The 12,894-nt window shown below is 52.0% G+C and overlaps 1 long non-coding RNA gene across 1 annotated transcript; it reads left to right on the plus strand.

Annotated features, from left to right (window-relative positions):
* The first annotated feature begins 328 nt into the window (after positions 1-328).
* Positions 329-993, plus strand: LOC127923196 (uncharacterized). The gene is made up of 3 exons (XR_008113654.1): positions 329-572; positions 630-803; positions 861-993. It is a non-coding gene; the product is annotated as an uncharacterized LOC127923196 (long non-coding RNA).
* The last annotated feature ends 11,901 nt before the right edge of the window (positions 994-12,894 follow it).

Genomic DNA, 12,894 nt, shown 5'->3' on the forward strand with positions numbered 1-12,894 from the left:
GCCTGTGTGCACATCTATGTATTTACGGGCCTGTGCATGTCCACTTGTCTTTCTCTGGCAGCAGCAGGCCTCTGTGTGAATCAGGGATCTATCTCTGTCAGTGGGACAGGGTCTGGCAGCAGCAGGCCTCTGTGTGAATCAGGGATCTATCTCTGTCAGTGGGACAGGGTCTGGCAGCAGCAGGCCTCTGTGTGAATCAGGGATCTATCTCTGTCAGTGGGACAGGGTCTGGCAGCAGCAGGCCTCTGTGTGAATCAGGGATCTATCTCTGGCTGTGTGTCAGGGTCTGGCAGCAGCAGGCCTCTGTGAATCAGGGATCTATCTCTGGCTGTGTGTCAGGGTCTGGCAGCAGCAGGCCTCTGTGTGAATCAGGGATCTATCTCTGGCTGTGTGTCAGGGTCTGGCAGCAGCAGGCCTCTGTGTGAATCAGGGATCTATCTCTGGCTGTGTGTCAGGGTCTGGCAGCAGCAGGCCTCTGTGTGAATCAGGGATCTATCTCTGGCTGTGTGTCAGGGTCTGGCAGCAGCAGGCCTCTGTGTGAATCAGGGATCTATCTCTGGCTGTGTGTCAGGGTCTGGCAGCAGCAGGCCTCTGTGTGAATCAGGGATCTATCTCTGGCTGTGTGTCAGGTCTGGCAGCAGCAGGCCTCTGTGTGAATCAGGGATCTATCTCTGGCTGTGTGTCAGGGTCTGGCAGCAGCAGGCCTCTGTGTGAATCAGGGATCTATCTCTGGCTGTGTGTCAGGGTCTGGCAGCAGCAGGCCTCTGTGTGAATCAGGGATCTATCTCTGGCTGTGTGTCAGGGTCTGGCAGCAGCATGCCTCTGTGTGAATCAGGGATCTATCTCTGGCTGTGTGTCAGGTCTGGCAGCAGCAGGCCTCTGTGTGAATCAGGGATCTATCTCTGGCTGTGTGTCAGGGTCTGGCAGCAGCAGGCCTCTGTGTGAATCAGGGATCTATCTCTGGCTGTGTGTCAGGGTCTGGCAGCAGCAGGCCTCTGTGTGAATCAGGGACCACTAATTACACGTTTGCTTGTTTATGTTTCTCTCGCCCTTCCTAATTGATTTGCGGGGGGGACTTCCAAGGCTGCATCCCAAATGCCACTCAATGGCATCCTATTCCTTATGTATAGGGCACTACTTTTGACCAAAGGCCTTTTGGCCCTATATAGGGAATACGGGGCCATTTGGGATGCTGGTCCGGTCTCTCGGCACATGGACCGCTGATTACAGAGCTCTGAGGAATCCTGAAATAGCAGAGTGTCAGTCTGAAGCGTCGGAAGGCTTGTAAAGAGGAGAACCAAGCAGTAGACGAGTGGCTTTGAAGCAGGAAAACTTTGTGTACCAATATGAAGGCCAATAATTAGGAACGTCACTTTGATAGGATGAGGATAGGATACATGACAGTGTGCTGTATATCATTTGTTATTCTACAGCTGACAGCTGAGCAGCTCATTACACCAAGGTTTCCGATGGCCTCCTCTGAGGACATTTCTTCTTGGAATTCAGCTTCAATAGTCTCCTCCATTTTGAATGAGCAGCCTTCTCGGCTCACTGTTATCGACCCCTGTGTTATCTCTGTCTGACAGAGCCAACCTGGCGGCCAGTTGATAAGTATTGCGTTTGTTTTTGACGAGCGATTTGACAAAACGAAAACACATTGTGACTCAGCGAGACGGTGGCGAATCGTAAATCAAGATCTCGGTAACCTAACGAGATGTCACAGCCAGCTGAACCTGTCATTTAGAGAGGCGAGAGCGGGGCGGCCAAAATATGTTCACTAAGGCAGTGTCTCAAATGGCACCCTGTTTCTCTATAGTGCTCTACTCTCGACCAGACCACCATAGGCCCTGGTCAAATGTAGTGCACTTTGAAGAGAAAAGCCATTTGGGACGTAGCCTAGCTTGTCAAGGCCCCTAGCCACCTCACTCTCTCTCTGTCAGGGAGGGGTTGTGTCCTTTGCCAAAGTGAAATCACAGCCTGTGGCCTGCAAGCCAGACACTGCCTCAGACCTGCACACTGCGGTAACCATGATGTGGTGACACACACACACACACACAAAGACACACACACACGCACGCACACACACATACACACACACACACACACACACACACACACACGCCAACGCACACACACACACACGCCAACGCACACACACACACACACACGCCAACGCACACACACACACTATAAGAACAACTCATAAACTTCCGAACACACAACTGTTGTAGTCCATGTGTCAGTGCTTGAGTCTCTCAGGGAGCTGCTGTAGCCTATGTGTCAGAGCTTGAGTCTCTCAGGGAGCTGCTGTAGCCCATGTGTCAGTGCTTGAGTCTCAGGTAGCCCATGTGTCAGTGTGAGCTCTCAGGGAGCTGCTGTAGCCCATGTGTCAGGCTTGAGTCTCTCAGGTAGCTACTGTAGCCCATGTGTCAGTGCTTGAGTCTCTCAGGTAGCTGCTGTAGCCCATGTGTCAGTGCTTGAGTCTCTAGAGCTGCTGTAGCCCATGTGTCAGAGCTTGAGTCTCTCAGGGAGCTGCTGTAGCCCATGTGTCAGTGCTTGAGTCTCTCAAGTAACTACTGTAGCCCATGTGTCAGTGCTTGAGTCTCTCAGGGAGCTAGCTGAAGCCCATGTGTCAGTACTTGAGTCTCTCAGGGAGCTGCTGTAGCCCATGTGTCAGTGCTTGAGTCTCTCAGGGAGCTGCTGTAGCCCATGTGTCAGTGCTTGAGTCTCTCAGGGAGCCTGTTGCAGCCCATGTGTCAGTGCTTGAGTCTCAGGTAGCTGCTGTAGGCCTATGTGTCAGTGCTTGAGTCTCTCAGGTAGCTGCTGTAGCCCATGTGTCAATGCTTGAGTCTCTCAGGGGAGCTGCTGTAGCCCATGTGTCAGTGCTTGAGTCTCAGGTAGCTGCTGTAGCCCATGTGTCAGTGCTTGAGTCTCTCAGGGAGCTGCTGTAGCCCATGTGTCAGTGCTTGAGTCTCTCAGGGAGCTGCTGTAGCCCATGTGTGTCAGTGCTTGAGTCTCTCAGGGAGCTGCTGTAGCCCATGTGTCAGTGCTTGAGTCTCTCAGGTAGCTGCTGTAGCCCATGTGTCAGTGCTTGAGTCTCTCAGGGAGCTGCTGTAGCCCATGTGTCAGTGCTTGAGTCTCTCAGGGAGCTGCTGTAGCCCATGTGTCAGTGCTTGAGTCTCTCAGGGGAGCTGCTGTAGCCCATGTGTCAGAGTGAGTCTCTCAGGGAGCTGCTGTAGCCCATGTGTCAGTGCTTGAGCTCTCAGGGAGCTGCTGTAGCCCATGTGTCAGTGCTTGAGTCTCTCAGGTAGCCAAGGTAGCCCATGTGTCAGTGCTTGAGTCTCTCAGGGAGCTGCTGTAGCCCATGTGTCAGAGCTTGAGTCTCTCAGGGAGCTGCTGTAGCCCATGTGTCAGTGCTTGAGTCTCTCATGGAGCTGCTGTAGCCCATGTGTCAGTGCTTGAGTCTCTCAGGGAGCTGCTGAAGCCCATGTGTCAGTGCTTGAGTCTCTCAGGGAGCTGCTGTAGCCCATGTGTCAGTGCTTGAGTCTCTCAGGGAGCTGCTGTAGCCCATTTGTCAGTGCTTGAGTCTCTCAGGAGCTGCTGTATGTGTCAGTGCTTGAGTCTCAGGTAGCTGCTGTAGCCCATGTGTCAGTGCTTGAGTCTCTCAGGTAGCTGCTGTAGCCCATGTGTCAATGCTTGAGTCTCTCAGGGGCTGCTGTAGCCCATGTGTCAGTGCTTGAGTCTCAGGTAGCTGCTGTAGCCCATGTGTCAGTGCTTGAGTCTCTAGGGAGCTAGCCCATGTGTCAGTGCTTGAGTCTCAGGAGCTGCTGTAGCCCATGTGTCAGTGTGAGTCTCTCAGGGAGCTGCTGTAGCCTATGTCAGTGCTTGAGTCTCTCAGGTAGCTGCTGTAGCCCATGTGTCAGTGCTTGAGTCTCTCAGGGAGCTGTTGTAGCCCATGTGTCAGTGCTTGAGTCTCTCAGGGAGCTGCTGTAGCCCATATGTCAGTGCTTGAGTCTCTCAGGGAGCTGCTGTAGCCCATGTGTCAGAGCTTGAGTCTCTCAGGGAGCTGCTGTAGCCCATGTGTCAGTGCTTGAGTCTCTCAGGAGCTGCTGTAGCCCATGTGTCAGTGCTTGAGTCTCTCAGGTAGCTGCTGTAGCCCATGTGTCAGTGCTTGAGTCTCTCAGGGAGCTGCTGTAGCCTATGTGTCAGTGCTGAGCTCTCAGGGAGCTGCTGTAGCCCATGTGTCAGTACTCCTGAGTCTCTCAGGGAGCTGGAGTCCATATGTCAGTGCTTGAGTCTCTCATGGAGCTGCTGTAGCCCATGTGTCAGTGCTTGAGTCTCTCAGGGAGCTGCTGTAGCCCATGTGTCAGTGCTTGAGTCTCTCAGGGAGCTGCTGTAGCCCATGTGTCAGTGCTTGAGTCTCTCAGGGAGCTGCTGTAGCCCATGTGTCAGTGCTTGAGTCTCTCAGGGAGCTGCTGTAGCCCATGTGTCAGTGCTTCTTTATTATTCTGGCTGTGCAAATTGGAAGCAGGGTAGTGAGAGACGAGCTCAATTTAAATCTGTCTCTGTCTGTCTCTCTCACTCTCTCCCAGCGAGTTTTTCTGTCTGCTCTCTCTCTCTCTCTCTCTCTCTCTCTCTCTCTCTCTCTCTCTCTCTCTCTCTCTCTCTCTCTCTCTCTCTGACTGACTGGGGGTGTGAGGAGTAGGGGTAGTGCTAGTGAGAGTGGCTGACTGGCTTGCTGGCTGACTGACTGACTGACTGGGGGTTTGAGGAGGAGGGGTAGTGTTAGTGAGAGTGGCTGACTGGCTAGCTGGCTGACTGACAGGTTGGCTGACTGACTGGCTGACTGGTGGTGTGATGAGGAGGGGTCGCGTTTGTGAGAGACTGAGTGACTGGCTGACTGACTGACTGACTGACTGGTTGGCTGACTGACTGACTGATCAACTGACTGACTGGCTGACTGGTGGTGTGATGAGGAGGAGTAGCGTTAGTGAGAGACTGACTGGCTGGTTGCCTGACTGACTGACTGACTGACTGGTGGTGTGATGAGGAGGGGTCGCGTTTGTGAGAGACTGAGTGACTGGCTGGCTGACTGACTGACTGGCTGACTGGTTGGCTGACTGACTGGCTGACTGGTGGTGTGATGAGGAGGGGTAGCGTTTGTGAGAGACTGAGTGACTCGCTGACTGACTGGCTGACTGACTGACTGACTGACTGGTTGGCTGACTGACTGACTGGCTGACTGGTGGTGTGATGAGGAGGGGTAGCGTTAATGAGAGACTGACTGACTGACTGACTGGTTGGCTGACTGACTGACTGGCTGACTGGTGGTGTGATGAGGAGGGGTAGCGTTAATGAGAGACTGACTGACTGACTGACTGACTGACTGACTGACTGGTTGGTTGGCTGACTGACTGGCTGAATGGCTGACTGGCTGACTGGTGGTGTGATGAGGTGGGGTTGCGTTAGTGAGAGACTGATTGATTCGCTGACTGACTGACTGGCTGACTAGTGGTGTGATGAGGAGGGGTAGCGTTAGTGAGAGACTGACTGACTGACTTGCTGGCTGACTGACTGGCTGACTGGTGGTGTGATGAGGAGGGGTAGCATTAGTGAGAGACTGACTGACTGGTTGCCTGACTGACTGACTGGCTGACTGGTGGTGTGATGAGGAGGGGTTGTGTTAGTGAGAGACTGACTGACTGGTTGGCTGACTGACTGACTGGCTGACTGACTGGTGGGTGATAAGGAGGTAGCGTTAGTGAGAGACTGACTGACTTGCTGACTGACTGGACTGACTGACTGGCTGACTGGTGGTGTGATAAGGGAGGGGTAGCGTTAGTGGAGAGACTGACTGGCTGGTTGCCTGACTGACTGACTGGCTGACTGGTGGTGATGAGGGAGGGGTGGCGTTAGTGAGAGACTGACTGACTGGTTGGCTGGACTGACTGACTGGCTGACTGGTGGTGTGTGATGAGGGAGGGGTAGCGTTAGTGAGAGACTGACTGGCTGGTTGCCTGACTGACTGACTGGCTGACTGGTGGTGATGAGTGAGGGGTAGCGTTAGTGAGAGACTGAATGACTGGCTGGCTGACTGACTGACTGGCTGACTGGTGGTGTGATGAGGAGGCTGTTATGGTAAGAGACTGACTGACTGACTGGCTGGACTGGTGGTGTGATGAGGAGGCTGCGTTAGTGAGACTGACTGACTGACTGACTGACTGACTGGACTGACTGACTGGTGGTGTGATGAGGAGGGGTTGCGTTAGTGAGAGACTGACTGACTGACTGACTGACTGACTGACTGACTGGCTGACTGGCTGACTGGTGGTGTGATGAGGAGGGGTAGCGTTAGTGAGAGACTGACTGACTGACTGACTGGCTGACTGGTGGTGTGGGGATGAGGAGGGGTTGCTAGGGTGAGAGACTGACTGACTGACTGGCTGACTGGTGGTGTGATGAGGAGGGGCAGCGTTAGTGAGAGACTGACTGACTGACTGACTGGCTGACTGGCTGACTGGTGGTGTGATGAGGAGGGGTAGCTTTAGTGAGACTGACTGACTGGCTGACTGGCTGACTGGTGGTGTGATGAGGAGGGGTAGCGTTAGTGAGAGACTGACTGACTGGCTGACTGGCTGACTGGTGGTGTGATGAGGGGCAGCGCTAGTGGAGAGACTGACTGACTGACTGGCTGACTGGTGGTGTGATGAGTGAGGGGTAGCGTTAGTGAGAGACTGACTGGACTGGCTGACTGGCTGACTGGTGATGAGGGGTAGCGCTAGTGAGAGACTGACTGACTGACTGGCTGACTGGTGGTGTGATGAGGAGGGGTAGTAGTGAGAGACTGACTGACTGACTGACTGGCTGACTGGCTGACTGGTGGTGTGATGAGGAGGGGTTGCGTTAGTGAGAGACTGACTGACTGACTGGCTGGGACTGGTGGTGTGATGAGGGGTAGCGTTAAAGTGAGACTGACTGACTGACTGACTGGCTGACTGGCTGACTGGTGGTGTGATGAGGAGGGGTTGCGTTAGTGAGAGACTGACTGACTGGTTGGCTGACTGACTGACTGGCTGACTGACTGGTGGTGTGATAAGGAGGGGTAGCGTTAGTGAGAGACTGACTGACTGACTTGCTGACTGACTGACTGACTGGCTGACTGGTGGTGTGATAAGGAGGGGTAGCGTTAGTGAGAGACTGACTGGCTGGTTGCCTGACTGACTGACTGGCTGACTGGTGGTGTGATGAGGAGGGGTGGCGTTAGTGAGAGACTGACTGACTGGTTGGCAACTGACTGACTGGCTGACTGGTGGTGTGATGAGGAGGGGTAGCGTTAGTGAGAGACTGACACTGGCTGACTGGTTGCCTGACTGACTGACTGGCTGACTGGTGGTGTGATGAGGAGGGGTAGCGTTAGTGAGAGACTGAATGACTGGCTGGCTGACTGACTGACTGGCTGACTGGTGGTGTGATGAGGAGGGGTTGCGTTGGTAAGAGACTGACTGACTGACTGGCTGACTGGTGGTGTGATGAGGGGTTGCGTTAGTGAGAGACTGACTGACTGACTGACTGACTGACTGACTGGTGGTGTGATGAGGAGGGGTTGCGTTAGTGAGAGACTGACTGACTGACTGACTGGCTGACTGGCTGGTGGTGTGATGAGGAGGGGTTGCGTTAGTGAGAGACTGACTGACTGACTGGCTGACTGGTGTGTGATGAGGAGGGGTAGCGTTAGTGAGAGACTGACTGACTGACTGACTGACTGGCTGACTGGGCTGACTGGTGGTGTGATGAGGAGGGGTAGCTTTAGTGAGAGACTGACTGACTGGCTGACTGGCTGACTGGTGGTGTGATGAGGAGGGGTAGCGTTAGTGAGAGACTGACTGACTGGCTGACTGGCTGACTGGTGGTGTGATGAGGGGTAGCGTTAGTGAGAGACTGACTGACTGACTGGCTGAATGGTGGTGTGATGAGGAGGCAGCGGTAGTGAGAGACTGACTGACTGACTGGCTGACTGGTGGTGATGATGAGGGGCAGCGTTAGTGAGAGACTGACTGACTGACTGGCTGACTGGTGGTGTGATGAGGAGGGGTAGCGTTAGTGAGAGAGACTGACTGACTGACTGGCTGACTGGCTGACTGGTGGTGTAAGAGACTGAGGACTTGCTACTGGCTAGTGAGAGACTGACTGACTGACTGGCTGACTGGTGGTGGATGAGGGGTAGCGTTAGGGTGAGAGACTGACTGACTGACTGACTGGCTGACTGGCTGACTGGTGGGTGATGAGGAGGGGTTGCTAGTGAGAGACTGACTGACTGACTGGCTGACTGGTGGTGTGATGAGGAGGGTAGCGTTAGTGAGAGACTGACTGACTGACTGACTGGCTGACTGGCTGACTGACTGGCTGACTGGTGGTGTGATGAGGAGGGGCTGCGTTAGTGAGAGACTGACTGACTGACTGACTGGCTGACTGGTGGTGTGATGAGGAGGGGTAGCGTTAGTGAGAGACTGACTGACTGACTGACTGGCTGACTGGCTGACTGGCTGACTGGTGGTGATGAGGAGGGGTTGCGTTAGTGAGAGACTGACTGACTGACTGACTGGCTGACTGGTGGTGTGATGAGGAGGGGTTGCGTTAGTGAGAGACTGACTGACTGACTGACTGACTGGCTGACTGACTGGCTGACTGGTGGTGTGATGAGGAGGGGTTGCGTTAGTGAGAGACTGACTGACTCTAGCTGAGAAGTGATGCGCCAGCAGGAGTTGTCATCGCTCCACGACCGAGCTGCTTAATTGCTGGCTGATCTGAGGCTGTCATTCTCAGAATGCATCCCAAATGGCATCCTATGTCCTATCTAGTGCACTACTTTAGACCAGAGCCTTATGGACCCTGGTGCACTAGATAAGGAAAATATGCTTTTTGGGTCGCAGTGATCCACCAGTTGTCTCCCTCGGCCCCCTTAATGGCCCATGTCCATCCATGCGTCAGCTTGCAGTACTGAGAGAATCCTGATTGACGTGCGTGAGCGCATCCAACAACAGAATCCATCCAAACTGCATCCCGCCATGCAATTATTTTATTCTCTCCCACTCAGGGTTTTCACGAAATGAGGGACTGTCGTGCCAGATATGTACTTTGGGAATATTAATCAAAGCTTGCGTGTGTCTTTTTGACCGCACATTCAAATATTTTGAGACTGACGAAGTCATGATTGTACAAATTAGATCTAAATAAAAGCTTGAATGTTTCAAAGATAAATCTTCAAGGAAAGGGTAAATACACTACAGTAGCTTGTGTAGATCAGACCTACTTGTAGAGAGAGAGAGAAAGATGGGAGAAAGAGAGGGAGGGAGAAAGAGGGAGGGAGGGGGGGAAAGAGGGAGAAAGCGAGAGAGGGAGGGAGGGAGAGAGAGAGAAAGATGGAGAAAGAGAGGGAGGGAGAAAGAGGAGGGAGGGGGAGAAAGAGGGAGAAAGAGAGAGAGGGAGGGAGGGGAGAAAGAGGGAGGGGGAGAGAGAAAGAAGGAGGGAGAGAGAGAGAGAGAGAGAGAGAGAGAGCGAGGGAGAAAGAGAGAGAGGGAGAGAGAGAGGGAGAGGGCGGGAGGGGGAGGAGGGAGAGGGGGAGAGGGGGTAGAGGTTGAGAGGGAGAAGGAGAGGGAGCGAGAGATTCAGATAAGTTAAGCACAGTTCATGACATTCTGGAATTCCAACTGACATACCTTCAGAGCGAGACGGGCTTCATCAGGTCTATGAAAATCCCCTAGATCCACCAGGAATGTGCGTCTGTGATTTGCCAGAATCAAACACAAACCAAACTCCGCCGCCCCTCGATATGATTGGACAGATTCATTTTCAAACCGACCAAGTCGGGGCCTGACCAAGTTTTTTGGAGCACACAGTCTCAGCAATGATTGACAGTTGGTGTGGTTAAGAAGGTGTTCACTTCACTATGGACCTATTCAATGTATGCGCCCCAAAATATATATTGCTGTGGAGAGATGCTGCCCTATGGGCCTTGGTCAAAAGTAGTGCACTATATAGGGAATAGGGTCAGATTGTGTGGAATAGGAGGCCCACTCTCCTCTGAAGGATAACAGTAGTCTATACAGGTTAACAGTAGTCTATACAGGTTAACAGTAGTCTATACAGGTTAACGATAGTCTATACAGGTTAACAGTAGTCTATACAGGTTAACGGTAGTCTATACAGGTTAACAGTAGTCTATACAGGTTAACGGTAGTCTATACAGGTTAACAGTAGTCTATACAGGTTAACAGTAGTCTATACAGGTTAACAGTAGTCTATACAGGTTAACGATAGTCTATACAGGTTAACAGTAGTCTATACAGGTTAACGGTAGTCTATACAGGTTAACAGTAGTCTATACAGGTTAACGGTAGTCTATACAGGTTAACAGTAGTCTATACAGGTTAACAGTAGTCTATACAGGTTAACAGTAGTCTATACAGTTTAACAGTAGTCTATACCGGTTAACAGTAGTCTATATAGGTTAACAGTAGTCTATACAGGTTAACAGTAGTCTATAGGCGTTAACAGTAGTCTATACAGGTTAACAGTTGTCTATACAGGTTAACAGTGGAAAGGCCTTCCATTGGGAAGGATGTCTCTCCTGGCCCCGTCCAACTTGGATTCACTGTCTTGGGGGATTTCTGACAGGGTTGTTTTCTTCTGTCGATCACTTGAATGCTCCCAATCCTGACTCCGCCGTTGACAGACGCCTCTGATGACGGTTCATCACAGAGCATTGACTTTATTGTCTCATCACTCAAGTTTATGCAGTTTTTATGTAGAGCTTAATTATGCAGGAATTGTCTCTTTGCCAGGCTTGGATGTTTGATGGGAGGTAAACGTACCTCTCTTTCATCCAATCTCCATGTACTACCTCTGGAGGCTCAGTGTCCCCAGGGTTCATGGGTAACATTGCAGAGAGATGCCTATATACAATCAACCCCCTCAAATACACTACCATGTATTAGAACTGGGGGTGGTCAGAGCCCCTTGACTGAATCGCTCAGAGAGTAATGCTGAGTCTCTAATGGCAGCCTATTGACCAGGGCCACAGACTACCCATAGACTGCCCATAGACTGCCCATAGACTGCCCATAGACCGCCCAGAGACTGCCCATAGACTACCCATAGACTACCCATAGACTACCCATAGACTGCCCATAGACTACCCATAGACTGCCCATAGACTACCCATAAACTGCCCATAGACCACCCATAGACTGCCCATAGACTACCATAGACTATCCATAGACTACCAACAGACTGCTCATAGACTACCCATAGACTGCTCATAGACTACCCATATACTGTCCATAGACTACCCATAGACTGCCCATAGACTACCCATAGACTGCCCATAGACTGCCCATAGACTTCCCATAGACTGACCATAGACTACCCATAGACTACCCATAGACTACCCGTAGACTGTGCATAGACTGCCCATAGACTGCCCATAGACTACCATAGACTATCCATAGACTACCAATAGACTGCTCATAGACTACCCATAGACTGCTCATAGACTACCCATATACTGCCCATAGACCACCCATAGACTGCCCATAACCTCCCATAAACTACCCATAGACTGCCCATAGACTACCATAGACTGCCCAAGCAGACTGCATTGTCAGTCACTCCTTTGGTGCTCGATTCACTAATAGCAGTCGGTTACTATCCAGTCCAGTTCTAATACAGTGTAGATCCAATAGGTGGACTCTAATGTGGATATTGATCCCAGTCCCATTGCAATAACTATACACTCCCTTGACTGTATTGGGATGAGATATACTGTACATCTATCTACTCAGCTATTAGCCACTAACTGTTTTAAGAGGAACAGTAAACCAAATCAAGACGGTTGTGTTTCGGCCCTTGTCACCGAGTACCACTCTGTTCAAGGAGGGCAAGATCTGGAGACTAAATGGATCCCTATAGTGCAATACTTTTGATAAGGTTCAATAGGCCTCTGATAGAAAATATTGCACTATATAGGGAATAGGGTGCCATTTGTGACTCAGGCTGGGAGGTCGCTGCGACCTTCACACCATGTCACCAGTGATCATGTCAGCAGAACCCTCAGACCCCGAGAGAGGGGGACATTTGTCATGTTCTCTGTTAGCCTGACAATTCTCTGTCTCTGTCTGTGTCTAGATGACTGTGACCTGCCTGTAGGGGGAGGGAGGGAGAGGGAGAGAGAGAGAGAGAGAGAGAGAGAGAGAGAGAGAGAGAGAGAGAGAGAGAGAGAGGGAGAGAGAGAGATGGAAAGGAGAGAGAGATAGACGGCAGGGAGGGAGGAGTGAGGGAGGTGGGGGGAGAGATAGACGGCTGGGAGGGGAGGGAGGGAGGGAGGGAGGGAGGTGGGGGGAGAGATAGACGGCTGGGAGGGAGGGAGGGAGGGAGGGAGGGGAGGTGTTTAGTTATAGTAAAAGGACAGGGGTACAGCCGGAAGCCAACACACACATGGGTAACACACACTGACAGCTTTACCTCCTTAGCTAACCTGTGGGAGCAGCCAAAACTACACCTCAGTGTCATGTTTGGCCTCGTCGTCATATGAACTACTGGGTGTTTGTGTATATGTGTGTGTGTGTGTGTGTGTGTGTGTGTGTGTGTGTGTGTGTGTGTGTGTGTGTGTGTGTGTGTGTGTGTGTGTGTGTGTGTGTGTGTTGTTTGTGTGTGTGTGTGTTACATCCCATCCTTCTCTGCTACACATATCAGTGATAAAAGACCACTGCTTCGACTTCCACAGCACAGTGAAATACCCTTGGTCTGTATAAAGTCACAGACAGGTCTGCTTCAGTCCTCAAGCCCTGAGGCTCTGTCTCGCCTCGGTAGCTGGCTGGCTCCCCCGGAGGTATTAAG

The sequence above is a fragment of the Oncorhynchus keta genome, unplaced genomic scaffold (genome assembly GCF_023373465.1).
Source record: "Oncorhynchus keta strain PuntledgeMale-10-30-2019 unplaced genomic scaffold, Oket_V2 Un_contig_28733_pilon_pilon, whole genome shotgun sequence".
NCBI classification, from domain to species: Eukaryota; Metazoa; Chordata; class Actinopteri; order Salmoniformes; family Salmonidae; genus Oncorhynchus; species Oncorhynchus keta.